Source organism: Pan troglodytes, chromosome 3 (genome assembly GCF_028858775.2).
Source record: "Pan troglodytes isolate AG18354 chromosome 3, NHGRI_mPanTro3-v2.0_pri, whole genome shotgun sequence".
NCBI lineage: Eukaryota > Metazoa > Chordata > Mammalia > Primates > Hominidae > Pan > Pan troglodytes.
This window is the reverse complement of record NC_072401.2, coordinates 61113250-61132865: the sequence shown is the minus strand read 5'-3', so window position 1 is coordinate 61132865 and position 19616 is coordinate 61113250. Positions and strand designations below refer to the sequence as shown.

The 19616-nt window shown below is 33.4% G+C and overlaps 1 long non-coding RNA gene across 1 annotated transcript; it reads left to right on the top strand.

Annotated features, from left to right (window-relative positions):
* The first annotated feature begins 1158 nt into the window (after positions 1–1158).
* Positions 1159–3330, top strand: LOC107974302 (uncharacterized). Its single transcript, XR_001716944.2, has 3 exons — positions 1159–1275; positions 2160–2353; positions 3154–3330. It is a non-coding gene; the product is annotated as an uncharacterized LOC107974302 (long non-coding RNA).
* Positions 3331–19616: the final 16286 nt, after the last annotated feature.

Sequence of the window (19616 nt, the reverse complement as noted above, 5' to 3'; positions counted from 1 at the left end):
CATGACTATTGCTATGCAACCTAGATGACTGTTATCTAGGTTTTGCTCAAAAGAGCCTTGCACTGGTTTATCTTATAACCTTCACTATGGTGCCCAGACAGCTGTAGTTCAGGCGTATTCAGACTTCTCAGGACCTTTGCTGTGCTTTTTAGATAAAGCAGAAATCTTGAGGTTACTAGTTACAGAGAACAAGAATCTGTAAAGTCATACCATAAAACAGAGGAAAATTTGTTTTTCTTCTCCCTGTGTTGAAGGAGTGCTGAGAGAGTCACCAGACCACATTTCTTTGGTGTGTGTCCTGGCTTTTTAGATAGTATTAAGAATTTCCCTGGGTCTGGGCTGCACCCATTGCTGCCTCTGGGACTAGTTAGCCTAATACAGGAAAGCCTATTTCTCTTTTTAATTTTATTTTTCTTTCTTTCTTTAATTTCCTGCCTCAATCTCAGTAAATTAAATTATCCTAAATGTTAACTTTTCAGGGAGAAAATTTTCACCCTTTAACTCTTTACAGAATTTAAGACTCTTAGTTTTCCAACATTATGGCACTGTATTTAATATTTTGTGGGATCTGGGCAAGGGCTGATGCAATCACATCAGCCTTTTCTTCTGTAATGTTATCAACCATCGATCCCAGACAAAACACTGCAATGCTATTTTCTCCAGAGCTCTGGGAAAATGTCCATTTCCTATGAAGAAAGAATTTGCTCCATCACAAAAGAGCAATAACACAGCAAACACTATTGAAAAGAATGCTATGAGCAAATAAGGATGAGATATCAAATATTAGCTGGAATTGCTGGAGTAGAAGCTATGATAAAACATACATAATATGAAATTTTCCAACTTAAGCACTTCTAAGTGTACACATAGTACTGCTAGGTACACAATCTTAAGCAACCAATCTCCAGAACTTTTTCTGCTTTAAAGTTAAAACTCTATGCTGATTAAACAACAACTTTTTATTTTATGGAGTCCTTTTCACGTGGTAGCCACCATTCTACTTTCTTTTCTTTTCTTTTTTTAAATGAATTTGACTAGTTTAGATACCTTATAAAGAGGAATTACAGTGTTTGTCTTTTTGTGACTTATTAACTTAGCCTAATGATACCAAGTTTCATCCACATTGTAGCATAAACCACATAGTGTCTGTCTGTTCATTCCTTTATAGATGCTGGGATTGTACTGTTATGAATATGGATGTGCAAATATGCCTTTGAGAGCCTGATTTTAATTCTTATGGATAAATATCCAGAAGAGGGATTGCTGCATCATATGGTAATCTTATGTTAAATTTTTTGAGAAACTTCCATACTGTTTTCAATAGGACCAATTTTTTAAACAAACCTCATCACTCAGTTCCTTTGGAAGGAGTTAGGTGCTACAACATACATTTCTTCTATTATTAATGCATAGTCTTGCAAGTGTGTGTGTGTGTGTGTGTGTGTGTTTGACTTAGTACATATAATAACAATTAAAATAGCATCTTATACAGTAATGGGGAAAGATACTGTTAAAAAATATGGGACCCAGACTCTTCATTTATAATATTTTAAACACTAATATGGATTCTTAGGAAGACTAATGTTATTTGTTTATTTATCTTTAATTTTATATTGTTATAGTTCTGCTAAATAACTTGTGTTCATTTCAGGCAGCTTTTCTGTTTAGTCATGAGAATTTATTTCCCTGCCTATGAGCACAAAGGAAAAGTTACTTGTGATTGAGAAGACCTTATATATTTCTCTCAACTATATAATCCAACACAAAACATTTTTTCATGTTCTTATTGGACATTTAAATATTCCTTGGTAAAATTCCTGTTTAGATCTTTTAAACATTTTTTGATTAAATTATTTGTCTTTTTAACATTGAGCTGTAAGCTTTCTTTATATAGTTTTTATATAAGTCACTTATCAGGTATGTAACTTGTAAATATGTACTTCAAACTCTGGTTTCTCTTTTGACCTTATTGATGGTGTTCTTTAATGTGTGAAAATTTTAATTTTGATGAAATCTAATTTATCAATTTTATTTTGGTTGCTTCTTCTTCTGGTGTCATATCTAAAAACCTTGCCACATTCAAGATTACACAAAATTTTACTTTGCTGTATATACAGTTGTTTTGGTGCTTTGAAATATTAATGAATTCATTCTTTCAGCAACCCCATGAGGTCGGTAATGCTATGACAATCACTGCCATTTCATTGGTGAGGAAGTTGAAGCAAATAAAGTCTAAGTAACTTGTCCAGCCCCACATCATTATGTAGTGGTTTCTCAGAGGCTTGAATCAAGGCCATCTGGATCCAGAGTGCCAGCTCTTAACCACCACGTTATGCTGACTCTTCTATTTGGGGTACAGATATTTTCAAAATATAATATTCCCTATTTTTCACTTATGTAGCTATATATTAATTGTAATTTTATTACAAATGTATAATTTAAAATATTTAGAACTATTATTCCAGTTATGTATCACTGCATGAAAAATTGTTTTCAAATGTCAGGCCTTAAAATAACTGTAATCATTTTATTACCATCTCTCAGAATCTGTGTTTTGGTTGGGCTCAGTTATCTGTTCCTTCCACAAAGTTTCTTAGGTAGCTACTTTCCTATGGTGCCTCGGTCTATAATTATCTGAAGATCATTCACTTACATACTTAATGATTCAGGTTGAAAGGCTCAGAGTACTAGTGGGCTACCAGGATTTCTTAGGCATATATTTGTGTCTCTCTGCCAAATTGTCATTTATTATGGGGACTACAGATTGAATTGAGGAGGTGTGGAGAGAAAAAGAGACATAAAAACAAGATAGAAAGAGAGAGAGAGAAGCAGAGAGGGAACATGTTGTTTCCAACAGAACTTTGAAAGTTAATCTGCATTATTTCCACTGCATCCTTTTTGTTGAGACAGCTACAAGGTCTGCCAAACTTCAAAGGGAGGGGATATTACTTGACAGGAAAATTGTCAAAGTATTTATAGTCATGCCACAAAATCACAACCATTATAACATTTTGAAGAAGACAGCAGAAGTTATTAAGCAATTGTAAGATTTATAAAATATTAAATATAATAAAATAAAATACAAAAATTTTGTGAATTTAGATTTCTACAGTTCTTGCAATTTTTTAAACATTGTGTTATATTTATCCACAGGTATTTTAAACATGGAACCAGTGTTCTAAAAAAAAAGCTGCAAATGAATGAAATAGTATGTGAGAAACCTGATCAATTCAAATTTTTTGAATAAAACTAATGAATTAATAAAGAGATGTTAATTTTTAGAGCTTCCTGTATTGATTTTATGTATTTATTTCACAAATTAATTTTTGAACCTCATAAATAATATATGAAAATATTGTAAAAAGTTAAATGCTGCAGAATTCTGTAGAATAAAGTCTAAAATTCCCATCCTTGGATTTATGTGTACTCTGCTAGATTTGTTTTTCCTTGTACAAGTTTACATATATTTTATTTCATTGCAAGGAAGGCTTTTTTTTTCTGGAAACTATTTTTTCTATTTAGCAGTGGAATAAACTGTTCTCTGCGATGGCTACACTCACACATTTGTTGGAGGTATGTGTGTTCATTGACTGGAGCCATTTAAGTGCTGGAGGAAATATTCTGTTCATACATGTGCTTATATGGAAGGATTTCTGAATGATGGATTTATAGATGTAGAACTTCAGTTTCAAACTGTATATTGACATTTTATTTTAGAAGGTTATTTCACATTATACTCCCGCAAAAATAGATTTCTCAGGTTTTTATAGGTTGCAAATCTTTACAGCATTAATTTTCCATTGTTTCTATTTTCCTGAGCATCAGGTACTTTATAATCTTTCATATGTTTTCGGTGATTTTGCTTTGAAGTGCCTATTTATATTTTCATTAAGTTTTATATTGGAACATTTCCCTTTTTTGGTTGGTGATCGTAGTTCTCACTAAACAATAGATATCCATCTTTTAAGTATGATGTAGAATAGGTTTAATGTGAATTAATTCAGGCTTATAAGAATGATAACAAAAATTATTAACATTTACCACCTTATTATTTCTGTTTTTCTTTATAAATGTATCAATAGCTAGATGATTTGTATAAAATATTCTCTTATCAATGCTTCCTATAATTTCTTTAACATCAATGTTTTAGTGTGTTTGTGTATAACATGATTTATATATATATGCATACAAATACAAATCTACATATCTAGTGATATATATAGTGATATATATGTGTGTGTGTTTGTGTGTGTGTGTGTGTGTATATATATATATATATATATATATAGTGATATGTATTTAAATCATGCCTTAGGCTCAAGAATATTTGTTGTGAGTCTTGGTTACTTATGGGACTTCTGATCAACAAAGACAACTAGGTTTCTGTCAATTTGGACCAGTTTGATCATAAAGTGCTTCCCTGATGTGCAGATTAAAGGAGGTTTATGGCTTGATTTAGCTATTTTCCACAAAATTTATAAACTTTTTGTATTCTTTGTAGATATATTTTTGTTATGCTAAAAAATTTAGTGTTGCCATATTATATTTATAGGAGGGAAGGATCAAAAGACTGTGGAAAAAAGAAAAAAAATGAATCATGATCATGTAAAGTATAGTTATGTAGAATAATAATTATTATTTCAAACTGTCTTCAATAAACACATTGAATTTCATGACATACCTATTAGATAGTTAAGTGATGCTGTGTTGTGTTTCAAAAGAAATGGACATGTATATGTACATGCATGTTTAGCAGGATTGAAAATTCACTAAGTACCTTTAGAATGCATTTCTTATATTATCACAAACTAATATTAAGAACTTACATTTGCTATTAAAGGTCAAAAAGGAGAATAAAACCTATATGAAATTTAGGATATTTTTTTTCTGGTTCTGTTAAGAATGATGATCGTATGTTGATGAGAATTGCATTGAATTCATAGATTGCTTTTGGCTGTATGGTCATTTTCATAAAATTGATTTTACCCATCCATGAGCATGGGAGGTGTTTCCATTTGTTTGTGTCATCTATGATATTTTTGGGAAGTATTTTGTAGTTTTCTTAGTAGAGGTTTTTTACCTTCTTGTTTGGGTATATTTCTAAGTATTTTATGTTTTTCTTTTTCTTTTTGATTCAGCTGCTGTGAAAAGGGTTGAATTCTTGATTTGATTCTGAGCTTGAAGTCTGCATAGCCAAAGCAAGACTAAGCAAAAAGAACAAATCTGGAGGTATCACATTACCCAACTTCAAACTACTACAGAGCTGTAGCTACTGAAACATGATGGCAAAGGTATAAAAACAGACATGTAGACCAATGGAACAACATAGAGAATCCAGAAATAAAATTGAATACTTATAGCCAACTGATCTTTGACAAAACAAACAAAAACATAAAGCGGAGAAAGGACAGCCTATTCAACCATTGGTGCTGGGATAATTGACAAGCCACATGTAGTAGAATGGTACTGAATTCACATCTCTCAGCTTATAAGATAGATGAAGGAATTAAATCTAAGACCCGAAACAATAAAAATTCTAGAAGATAACATCAGAAAGTCTTTTCTAGACATTGGCTTAGACAAGGACTTCATGACCAAGAACCCAAAAGCAAATACAACAAAAACAAACATAAATCGACGTGACTTAAACTAAAAATCTTCTGCACAGCAAAAGAAATAATCAGCTGAGTAAACAGACAACTCACAGAGTGGGAGAAAATATTCACAAACTATGCATCTGACAAATGACTAATATTCAGAATCTACAAAGAGTTTGAACAAATCGACAAGAGGAAAACAAATAATATGATCAAAAAGTAGGCTAAGATCATTAATTGACAATTCTCAAAAGAAAATATACAAATGGCCAACAAACATAAAAAAATGCTCAACATCACTAATTATCATGGAAATGCAAATCAAAACCACAATGCAATACCACTGTCCTCCTGTAAGAATGGACATCATTAAAAAACCCCAAAATAATATAATATTGGCATGAATGTGGTAAAAGGAAACACTTTTACACTGCTGGTGGGAACATAAACTAGCACAACCACTATAGAAAACAGTATGGAGATTCTTTAAAAAACTAAAAGTAGATCTACATTTTTACCCACCTATCCTATTACTGGGTATCTACCCATAAAAAAAGAAGTCATTATATGCAAAGACTCATGCACCTACATCTTTACAGCAGTACAATTCCCAATTGTAAAAATATGGAACAAACCTAAATGCCCGTCAAGCAATGGGTGTATTAAAAAAATGTGGTATACACACACACACCATGGAATACTACTCAGCCATAAAAAGGAAGAAAATAATGCCATTCATAGCAACCTGGATGCAGCTGGAGACCATTATTCTAAGTGAAGTAATTCAGGATTAGGTAACCAAATATTTTAACTTCTCACTTACAAGTGGGAGCTAAGCTATGAAAATGCAAAGGCATAAGAATAATACAATAGACTCTCAGGACTCAGGGAAGGGTCAGAGTGAGAAGAGGGATAAAAGACTACACGTTGGGCGCTGTGTACACTGCTCGGGTAATGGGTGTGCCAAAATTTCAGAAATCACAACTAAAGAATTTATCCATCTAATCAAACACCACCTATTCCCTAAAGTCTCTTGAAATAATTTGAAATATAAGAATAAAATCGACCAGATGAATATTTTTAAATGACCAGAAAAAATGGGTAAACTGAGGCTCACGGTGAAAGACTGGCTCAAAAGAAGGGTGGGACTGGACCCCAGCTTTCCTGACTTTTAGCCCCGTGTTCTTTCCACCACTCACTCACTCATTTCTTCATTTTTAATTTGTTTTTTTTTTTAGACAAACATGTATTGATTTTCTTGATATCATATGGAAAGTCTGAATTGGTTCATAGAGCAAAAGACTTTGTAAAATAGTTCAATATTACCGTAGGAAGCAGGTAGCAGTTGCTGTATTTCTAATTCCATATACATTCCACTGCGAAATGACTAAAGCTCTAAAAAGTTAAACATTTTGCCATAACTTTTAGGAAAAAAACTGACACTTAAGCAGTATGCACCGTAAAAGCCAAGCAGCAGTACTCATCTCAAAATAACAAAAGCAAGAGAGAGATTTTTATACAATTCAATTGTTTAACAGTTCCTTTAGCAACAGTTAAAATATGAAAATCCTGCTCAAAATGAAGCCAAAGTATTCTGAGTATTTGCAAAACAGTAACGATACTCTTAATACTCTTGTGTTTAAGTACAATATGTGAAATGCACTTAAGCTCAGTAAAAATGTTTTCATGTAACCTGTGAATGGGAGCAACAAATTTCAATATAAGCTCGACAAATTTAAATACAAGCTCATATGGCTTTATACTATTTTATAATTTCGCTAGTACTTTCCTTCTCAACAAAAAGTATTTCTAACCATTAAACAGGTATTAAATCTCTGAAAAACAAATTTTTATTTGACAAGGTAAGTAAGTTTTGAAGAGATTTTCCGTCACAGAAAGAAAGGAATCTTGCTTCATAACCTTTCTTGTTAGAATAAACTGAAGAAGTCTCGTCTATCAGGTTTCCTAGCTTCAAGCTTCAAATACAACTACAGCTAATCTCTTTTTCCCTTCTTTCCAGTTCTAGCAAACTTCCAGACACAAAACATACAACATTTTGTGATGATAAATATCACAGTTGCCACACAGTCCAGCAGGAACCCAATCACATCCAAAGAGTGGTACTGGAACCAGGTGAGGTCACGGGCTGCAACCTGAAGGTGTTTGGCTCCTTTATGGCACATGACAAATTCAATCCAGAAGACTGCTCGATCCAGGGGCTTCACTGGTTGATCATGATAAATTCTTGATAACTTTATAATGTTCTCTTTATATCTGAAGGATAAATGTAGAGATACCAAAAATGAAAGTAAGTTAATTTGCTTGAGCATATCAAGGCCATGTAAGGTTTTTATTTTACTTATTTATTTATTTATTTATTTATTTACTTATTTATTGAGATGGAGTCTTACCCTGTCGCCCGGGCTGGAGTGTAGTGGCGCAATCTCGGCTCACTGCAACCTCCGCCTCCTTTGGGGTCAAGAGATTTTCCTGCCTCAGCCTCCCGAGTAGCTGGGATTACAGGCATACACCAACACACCTGGCTATTTTTTACATTTTTAGTAGAGACGGGGTTTTTCCATGTTGGCCAGGCTAGTCTCAAACTCCTGACCTCAGGTGACCCATCCATCTCGGCCTCCCAAAGTGCTGGGATTACAGGCGTGAGCCACTGCATCCGGCCCATGAAAGGTTTTTAAAGTGTCAAATGATTCAAAGTAAATGTCATAGAATTGACATAGAATTTGAGTAATTTAATTTGAATCATCATAGAAACTTTGGCTTTTAAATTGGAATTTTATCATTGACAAATATTTTTAAGGTAAAAATGGAAAGCCAAGTGAGAAAACTAATTTCTTTCAGGCAAAGCAAATATGAGCCATTTCATTATTATTTGTTAGTTTGTTAATTTTCAGTTTTTTTGGGTACTTAGTAGGTGTATATATTTATGGGTTGAGTGAGATGTTTTGATACAGACTGCAATGTAAAATAATCACATCATGGAGAATAAGGTATTGTTCCTTAAGCATTTATCCTTTCTGTTATGAACAATCCAATTATACTCTTTTAGTTCTCAAACAGGCAAATGAGAACGTGCTCAACATTGTGAGCAATTTTAAGTCCTTTAGGAAAGATAGTGAAAATACAATTATCACTTTTAAGTTCCAAAAAGGAATTGTGTCATGGTGAGTGAAATGCCTCATAGCTAGTCACTCTGCTTCTACCCTACCCTTTTCTCTCCTACTGTTTCCTACCCAGCAGCCAGAATTATATTTTTGAAATAAAAGTCGGATTTTGCCACTCTCCTGATTAAGATTTTTGCCTGACTTCTTATCATATTAAAAATAAAATCCAACTCTGTTATTTGGTCTACAGGACCCTGCAATGTCAAACACTGGCAAGCTCTTCTCCTAACACTTTTTCCATGCACACTAGGTCTTCTAGAGACATTGCCCTTCTATTTTTCTTTAAGTTCCCAAAAGTATTCTCACCATAGCATCTTTAAACATTTTGCCCCCTCTCTCACACTCTTGGAGCATTCTTTCTTGCAACAACCCAAGGCATGCTTCTATCTCTTTTTGAGTCTTCCCTCTAAGTGTTACCTCTAAGTGAGGTTTTCCTGGCCACACTATGATGGAACCTCTAGGATTTTCTCTATTGTTTTATGCTTATTTTGATATTTGATTCCTAGAATTTTAAATACATTATATAACTTATAAAATAAACCTTTAAATATTAAAACCAAAAGATAAATATACACACACTAAGTGAATAGGTCACAAGTATTAGATCATCTTGAACATTATATTGAAGAGAAGATACCAATTTACCTACTGTTCAGATCATGGTATATGATATCACAACCTGTCTAGAATAACTCTCTTTTCCTGAAACATTTAGTCACTACTTTTATCCTTCAATTAAATATTAGCCTGACTTCAAATATAATACATTAGTTTTCTTTATTTATGTAATTGAATTATATAACATACATTCATTAGAGTCTATTTTTTAAAATTTTGTATAGCAGTTGTTATTTAATTCCATTGCTGTGTAGTATTTTGTTGATTGCTAAACCACAGATTATGTCATCATCTTATGACCAATAGACATTGGGGTTGCTAACAATTTTTGAACAATATTAATAATTCTGTTATAAACATTCTTGTATATGAAATGCAAGAGTTCTGTGCCTCCCCTCACAAGATGTGCGACAGCTGTGTGGCTCATCTGTTCAGCCCCCATTCATGTTCAAGCCCCTTACGGGAGGGGGAGCATGCAGACAGGCAGGTGCGGGAGCCTGGGCAAGCGCCCCTGGACTGTGTTCCCACGGCAATATCCAGGGGTGGGTGTCTGCAGCTCCTGAAGCCCAAGTGGGTATGTGTTAGTGTACTCTTTTAGCCTTGCCATGTACTGATGGCTTAAGTGTTAACCAGTTCAGTGCCCTGTTAGTACTCAGTTCCTTGTCCAGCATCCAGGAAGAATCAGGTCGCACACGGACTTGAAGGATGAATGCATGGGTTTTATAGAGTGGTGGAGGTGGCTCTCATTGGGATGAATGGGGAGCTGGAATGGTGATGGAATGGGAAGATGATCTTCCACTGGAGTTTGGCCATCCAGCATCCAATCTCCTCTCCTTTCCAACTGTCTCCAGCTGAACTACTCTTGGCATTCAGAAACTCCTTCTGTTCTCTCTGATGCACCATTCTGCCATTCTTCTGCTCTTCTGTTCATGCTGGGGGTTTGGGGTTTATATGGGTACAGAATAGGGGGGCATTGTGGGCCAAAAGGCAACTTTTGGGGGCTCAAAAACAGAATGTCTGTTCTCATTTATGGCCATGAGTTTTCAGGCTTGAGGGTGGGACCTCTGCTGGGGAACTGACCTCTTCTACCCGGTATTTTCCTGTTTCCTGTCCATGTCATATATAGCACGAGGTTTACATATTTATACATATCTGTTGGGTATATAATTAAAAGTAGAATTGCTGAGATAAAAGTGCATGCATAATTATCATTCACTTCTTGACTTTATTTTTTTATTTTTAATTCTTTAAACTTTTAAATTTATTTTTATTTTTATTTTTTTGAAACGGAGTTTTGCTCTTGTTGCCCAGGCAGGAGTGTGATGGCATGATCTTGGCTCACTGCACCCTCTGCCTCCCAGGTTCAAGCGATGGCTCACGCCTGTAATCCCAGCACTTTGGGATGCCAAGGCGGGTGGGTGATCTGAGGTCAGGAATTCGAGACCAGTCTGACCAACACGGTGAAACCTCATCTCTACTAAAAATACAAAATTGGCCAGGCATGGTGGTGCATGCTTGTATTCCCAGCTACTCAGGAGTCTGAGGTGAAGCTTTAAATTTTTTGAAGTGTATTTTTTTAATTTCCAAAATTAAAAATATTTTAGTTATCATTTTTCCAATCTCCCTTACTTCCACTTAGGCTGAATCATTTACTCTTTATGATATTGAATCTTTTCAAATTTACTGAGTCTTGATTTATGGCCCACTTCAAATAACTATTAATAATTCAACATGCTCTAAGAAAATGTGTCTTCCAGTTGACATATATAGTACATATGTGTGTGTGTGCATATATATATGTATATATATGCGTGCATCATATTACATTATGTTTCCGTTTGTTAACTGTGTTCTTCTAATGTTTTATGTCCTTATTCATTATTTGCTCCTCTTTTTAAAGTCTGTTTAGATTTAATGGAAGTATCTGTATATTCACATTTAAATAAACCACCTTGTTTGATATTTCTTTTATATTGGTCCAACCTGTTTCATGGTACAACCTGTTTTAAAAGTATTCCTTTAGGTGACATCTTTCTTACATAAAAATATTATTGACAGCAGTTATAAATGCTGAATGGATGGTAGCTGGACTGGGTAGGCATTTTGCACATTGCATCCTATGGAGTATACATAAATCAATTATTAAAAATTTAACTTATTAAAATTAAAATTTTTGTTCTTCAAAAACCATCAACAAAAAAGTAAAATGTTAGCACACCCAGAATGAAACAAAATATTTGAAAATTATATATCTGATATAAGATTATATCCAAATATAAAATAGTTCTTAATACTCAATAATAAGATGAGTAGCAAAATTTAAAAATGTTCCAAGGATTGGAATAGGCATTTTTCCAAAGAAGAGATATGGTCAATAAGCACATATAACGATGCTCAACATTTTTAGCCGTAATCCACCTAAAATCCAATCCAAAACCACAATGAAAGATCATTTCACACTCATTAAGAAAGCTATAACAAAAAGATAATAACAGGTATTGGCAACAATGTGGAGGAATTTGAGCCCTCTTGTACTGTTGGTGGTAATGACAAATGGAACAAGTACTTTGGAAAACAGTTTAGCAGTTCTTCATAAACACGCAGTTCCCACATAAGCCAGCAATACCACTTATAGTATCAACCCAAAAGAAAGAAAAGGATGTTTATGCAAAAACATGTGTAGCAATGTTCCTAATAGCCACAATTGGAAACAATCAAAAGGCCAATGAACTGATAAGTGAACAAATAAAATATGACATATCTGTACTGTAAAATATTATAGTGCTGTAAGAATAAATGAGGTATTAATATACACTACAACATGAATTAATCTAAAAACTATTTTAAAAAAACAAAAAATTATGCTCAGTGAAAGAAGTCATTTACACAACACCCTAAACTGTATGATTCCCAATGGCTTCATGACTCATAAGCATTCTAAATATATTGGAATTTTACACTTTAAATAGGTGGGTTTTAAGTCATGGAAGTTATATATAATTATCAAGCCAGTTACAATAATGAAAACAATAAAAATGAATTTTTCAGCAAGAAAACAGTTATACTGTTAGACATTTTAGATATTTAATTAAAGTATTTTATCATATTTCTTCAAGTTTATCCTTCCTTTCCACTGTGGATTGATCATATAATTTCTTTAAAACTGTCTTTTTTATATTATCTATATTACTTTAAAATTATTTTTGTGCAGAAAATTGTTTCACTAATTGGATACTCATTAAATGTGTGGAGTTGAAAACACAATTCTTTAATAACTGCTCAAAAATAAAAGAAGATTTCAGATTGGTTACATCATTTAAATTCTTTCAAAATTACTCTCTTGAAAAAAGGATGAAACTCATACTATTGAGAAGATAAGGTATCTATAAATACCACCTAGTGAAAAAATATTGTTATATTCACACAAAGGGTCATTAATTATTGGCTTCATGCATTGAACAAGTCTGTACTTGACATCGTGTAGAAGTCCAATCTAACAGCTGTGCCCTTGGCCTTCATGTGAGAAATGCTATCAGGTTGATCCGCAAACAATGGAATCCCCACTATAGGGATCCCATGGTAGGTCACCTCGTAGATGCCGTTGGATCCACCATGAGTTACAAAAGCCCTGGTTTTTGGATGACCTAGGATTGGATGAATTTTAGCAAAATTATTCATAGGAATAAAATGAGAAATGCACAACTAAAGACTCAAGTGACAGTATTTTCTAGCTAAAACATTGAACTAAATTAAAATTGTGTTTCAGACTTCAGAGGAAGGAGCACTTATGCTGGAGATGTAAGTGAAAGCTATGTGGTGTGTGTGACTTCAGACTGAAAAATAGTTAAACAAGATTACCAGTTAGACTAAAGAAAAAGTGCAATCTAAATAAAATGTGCCAAAAAAAAAAGAACAGCAAAGAAAAGAGATGGACATGTAAGAATGTGTTCTCCTAAGTGCAGTCATAGAATGTGATATGTGAGATGTGCAAGGCAGCAGGCAGTGGGTTGTTGGTGGTGCTAGGATTGAGGAAGGACAGGTCACACTTCATCACGAAATGTGTCATCACTTTATGATTAAGATTAGGAATTTAATACTACAGAAAATGCAGAGTCACTGGTGATAGCAGAAGGGCTGTTATTTTTAGTGACATTTGAAATAACCCTGCATAAAAAGAAAGAACAAGTGTAAAGTTATAGAAATAGGAGACAAAGACAATCTATGAAGTTACAAAAAATTCTGTGAGACATAATAACACCTGAAATAATAATACTTTGATTCTGACCATAAAGAAGGTGAATGTATATCATAAAATGCCAACAATTATAGCTTATTATTTTCCCCATAGGACTGGAAAATATAATGTTGCATTTTATTTTTAAGTTTTTCCATAATGCAATTTCAATAAGCTTATTTCATGATTAATTATTAATACTCTAATGGGATATTACTAATACATTCAGTATTTGTACTCCAGAGTCATACCAAGAAGGTCATTCTGTGGTATCCACTTGTACACCCAAGTATTGAGTCCTAAAGCATGTGGTTTATTTCCATTAAATCTCCACAGAACCTGTTACAGTAAAGAAAATGTCTTATTCCATGAGTAGAACTCCAAAGTTATAGAATGTTAGAACTCTAAAGAGATTAAGAATGAGAGCAGGGGATGTTAGGTAATAAAACTACTCAAAGACTGATGTAAACAGAATGCTAACATTTCATTTTCTTAACTTTTATAATTAGTTAAGTATATAAGGAAATCAAGATTTTCCAAATAATAGCTTAGAAAAATGAGATTATCAATGAAAAGTTGAAGTATTTAAAAAATTGTTATGCTTTTCAAAAGAAGACCTACATGTGGCCAACCATCACATGAAAAAAAGCTTACCATCACTGCTCATTAGAGAAATGCAAATCAAAATCACAGTAGATACTATCTTGCACCAGTCATAATGGGTATTATAAACCCTAAAGGTAATATATGCTAGTGAGATTGTGTAGAATAAGGAATGCTTATACTCTGTTAGTGGGAGTGTAAGTTGGTTCAACCATTGTGGAAGACAGTGTGGCACTTCCTCAAAAACCTAGAGGCTAAAATACAATTCAACTCACCAATCCCATTAGTGGGTATATATCCAAAGGATGATGAATCATTCTCTTATAAAGTCACATACACATGTTTATTAATAGCAGTAGTATTCACAATAGTAAAGACATGGTATCAACCTTAATGCCCATCAATGATTGACTGAATAAAGAAAATGCAATGGGATACATATACACCGTGGAATATTATGCAGCCATAAACAAAAAACAAGATTTTGTATTTTACAGGGACATAGATGGAGCTGGAGGCCATTATCCTTAGCAAACTAGCATAGAAACAGAAATCCAAATACCACATGTTCTCACTATGAAGTGGAAACTAAAAGATGAGAACACATGTGTTGGGAACAGGCCCCCCAAAATCTGGCCATAAACTGGCCCCAAAACTGGCCATAAACAAAATCTCTGCAGCACCGTGACATGTTCATGATGGCCATAATGCCCATGCTGGAAGATTGTGGGTTTACCAGAATGAGGGCAAGGAACACCTGGCCTGCCCAGGGTGGAAAACTGCTTAAAGGCATTCTTAAGCCACAAACAATAGCATGAGCAATCTGTGCCTGAAGGACATGCTCCTGCTGCAGTTAACTAACCCAACCTATTCCTTTATTTTGGCCCATCCCTTCATTTCCCATAAGGGATGCTTTTAGTTAATCCCGTTTCCCATAAGGGATACTTCTAGTTAATCGAATATTTATAGATACAATGCTAATGCCTGGCTTGCTGTTAATAAATACATGGGTAAATCTCTGGGGCTCTCAGCTTTGAAGGCTGTGAGACCCCTGATTTCCCACTTTACACCTCTGTATTTCTGTGTGTGTGTTTTTAATTCCTCTAGCACCACTGGATTAGGGTCTCCCCGACCTAGCTGGTCTCGGTACACATGGAAACAGAGCAGGGAACAACATACACTGGGGTGTATTGGAGGCTGCAGGGCAGGAGGAGAGAGAAGATCATGTAAAATAACTAATGGGTACTGGTCTTAATGCCAGGGTGAGAAAACAATCTGTAAAACAAACCCTCATGACACAAGTTTATCTATGTAACAAAGCTGCACCTGTACCCCTGAACTTAAAAGTTAAAAAATAAAATAAATTTAATTTTAAACACATAAAAATTCTAAAAAATTATATGTATTAAAAATTTAAATAGTCATTATAATTCTAGTGAGAAAAAGCAGTAACAATCTAGTAATGACCTGTGTTATTTTATGTATTTATACTAGTTTTCATCTTCCAAATTAAGTATTAATTTATTCATTTTTTAGTAACATGGGAAGTAGTTCATGTATTTCTGCTTGTCTGTTAGTTATTATATTAGAGTCTTGTGTCCTCTGATTGACAAAAATGCAAGTTGATAAAATAAGCTACTTATAAGAAATAAATTAATGCTACAAAGGCAGCATGTATAACTTCTTTGGAATTGTGAATTATCAAGCACTACTTCCAGGAGAAATTTCAAGGGAAAATTTTTGAGACAAATTCAGACTATTATCAGTATTGCTAATTTTGGTTGTTTTTTCAGCACTGAAATAAGGAACCTTATTCATAAATAAAGATATAGTTGTTGAATAAATTCAAAATTGTATTTTTCTGAATTTGGTCAACTGATTGTTAACACTTAGACAATGTGCTACAAAGCTTTGACAATAGTGATTAATATGTTCTACTATAGCCAAGACATTTTTATGTTTAAGTTACTAATTTTGGAACTCCCAAGCAATCCTCATAAACTGAAGAATAATTTACAGTGTTTAACTTTTACTTGTTATATCAGTATTAAAATAACTGAGTTTTCAGCAAAAATGTTAGTATAGGTCATTACAAGAAGACTATATCAGATAGATAGGGAACTACAAAGTAATTGACAAATACACATATGTCATCATTTTATTCTATATAAAAGAAAATATGTTTCTACTATGTTCTATGGAGGGGGCATCTGAACCTGTTCCCCTGCCTGGCTTCCTTCTGTTTGACTCTTTCCTATATTTCCTTCTGCTGCCTCCCCTGGGTGGAGTTGTTAATCTCATAGTTAGGGCTGCATCCTTGTGGGGCCACATTTTATACAGCACAGGATTCACCTTCAGGTCAGGATCTATCTCCATCCTTTCTCTTTAATCTTCCTGCTTCAGACACTGGCTGGGCCCAGTCCAGCAGGGGAGGCTGCTTTTTTTCTCTTTCTCTAAATCTACCTGGCTGGGTGGGAACTTGGACTAATCTGTCAACTTAGGCCATTCTTTCTCTGAATAGTACCCTGAACATCACTCAGATAGGCCTATTCCAAAATGTAGAGGAACTCTACGAGGCTGGATTACATGGCAAGCCTAAACTGCATGATGCATGTTAGACATTTTGAAATACCTGCTATTGTTATTGTGCTAGTGAAGTTACCCATTAAAATGTAACTTCTTCTGATAACATCTGTAGCATGTACAATGTCCTTAGGAATCCTTAAACATAAGGATCAAATAACAAGGAAAGAATTTGGTGATATCCTGACCCCAATATCATGGTAATACCAAAACTTTACCTACACCTCTTAATATATTTATTCCTGATCTCAATAGTAGTGCCAAATGTATTTATCCATGAATATACCCTTTGTATTATTTTAGCATCTTCCATGTATATTTCTGATCTTGAACTAATATCTGATAATTAGTGCTTTCCCAACAGCTACATTTCTAGGCAGGAAATTTCTATAATTGGATTCTTTACAGAATTTAACAGCCTCTTTTAGCAGTTTTCCATACCAGTAAGGAAGTTTATCCATCTTTCTGCGGCATCTTGGCAAGAGCTGATGCAATTATATTGGCCCTTTCTTCTTTCATGTTACTGACCAATAACCCCAGAGAAAACACTACCATTTTCTCCAGAGCTCTGGAAAAACTCTTCCATCTCCTGTGAAAAAAGAATTTGTTCCATCACAAAAGAGTATTAGCACAGCAGGCACTACTGAAAGAATTGGTACAAATTACTAAAGAGAGAAAATCAAGTATTAACAGGAATTATTGGAGTAAATTATGTCTTTTAACTGACTCAATCACTCAGTTTCTTATCAAGACAATGTATAATATGAAGATAGCTGGCCTCTACTAAGGGTATTCATGTAAATATGTGTATGCATGCAGCACAGGATGGCTTTGAATACGGCCCAACACAAACTTGTAAACTTTCTTAAAACGTTGTGATTTCTCTTGCTATTTTTTTCTCAGCTCACCAGCTATGGCTAGTGTTAATGTATTTTAAGTGTAGCCCAAGGCAATTCTTCTTTCCCACTGTGGTCCAGGGAAGGCAAAAGATTGGACACTCTTGTTCTATAGGTATATTTTGTGCTTACCATGAGGATTGTATAAAAAATTTTATAATAAACATTGTGTAATAAAAATATTTAAAAAATAAATATGTAAATAAAATATAAATAAAATAAAAATATAGAATTAAATTATTTTATATAATTAATTATAAATAATTATAAATTATAAAAAATAAAGTATAAATAATAAATAAAATAAAAATATTTTAAAATAACGGTCCATTTTAAACCAAAAAAACCTTTAATTATATATGAAAACTCTATTTCTTTACATCTCCCATTTCTACTTTATGTTAGTAATATCACTAGCTATATATTTTATGTTGTGTCCCAATTAATATAAATGTAATGTTACTTTTATGCTTTTCTCTTTTACATTGCATATCAGAATTAAAATTAACATGCATCAACATTAAAAACTTATGTGACTTTATATTTAATTAATTATTTATCTTCACCAGATAGATTTATACTTTTACATTCATTCATTTTGCTACCTAGCCTCCCTCATTTCAACTTGAATGACTCCTTTTTGCTTTTCTTGTAGAACAGGTGTGGTAATAATTACCTTCTTCAACCTTTTTTTTTTAACCTGAGAAAATATTCCATTTTCCATTCTGAATGACAGGTTTGCCAAATGAATGTCTTGTGTGGTAGGGATTTTTTCCTATTTTTCTTTCAATACTTTGAATATATTATGTCGCTTACTTTTGGTTTAAAAAGATATCCTCTTGTATCTTGTTGATATCAGGTGAATTCCCTTTTATGTCATGCTCCATTTTTTCTTTTTCTGCTTCCAATATTCTTTGTCTGTGACTTTTGAAAGACTGATTATAATATTTATTGGTGTAAAATTTTTGAATTAATTTCAGTGTACAGTAGTTGTGTTTTAAAACAATTCTACATCCGTATTTTTTCTCAAATTTGGGAAATTTTCTGCCTGCTATTAATTCTGCCTCAATCTTTTCCTCTTGTCCCATGAGGGCTCTCATAATGCATAACTGGTCAGGTTAACAATATCCCATAAGTGTCAGGCTTTCTTCACTTTATTATCACATTCTTTTTGCTCCTCTCCCTTAATAGTTTCAAATGGCCAATATTTTCAAATTCATGAATTATTTTTTCTAGCTGATCATCTATTGAACTTCTCTAGTAAATTTTTCAATTTAGTTTTTGTATTATTTAGCTCCAGAATTTCTATTTGGTTCCTTTCTATACTTTTTATGTCTTATTGATACTCTTATTTCATATATGTATTATTTTCCTGATTTTTAAAAATGTGTCTGTGTTCTTTTAGCTAATAGAGCATCTTTAATTATTTTTGAAATTTTTGATAGGTATTTAATATATTTTGAATTTTTTGACAAGTAATTAATAGATCTTTGTTCATTCAGGCTATAAAAAATGTTTATTTTGTTCCTTTAAATGGGTCATGCTTTCTAGTGTCTGCATGTTTTGCATTTCTTTGTTTAAATTTTGAGATTTAAAGAAACACCCACATCTCCAAGTCTTTATGTACTGGCTTAGTGTAGGGGAAGACTTTCATCTATCACCTCAGCTAGAGATTCTGGGAGCTTGGCAAACCTTTCCAAGAGCTGTATCCTCTCAGGGCTTTTGAATGAAATTACCAAGTTAAATAGGATTTTTTTGTTTGTTTGTTTTCAGGATTTTGTAATATTTTGCTTTCCCTCTTGCCATTCTGTAGTAATAATGCAGCTTTTTTGCTACTGCTTTAAACTACCACACTGCCTTTATTCCCAGGCATTCAAAAGCTGTGGTTTCTATAAGTGATTTA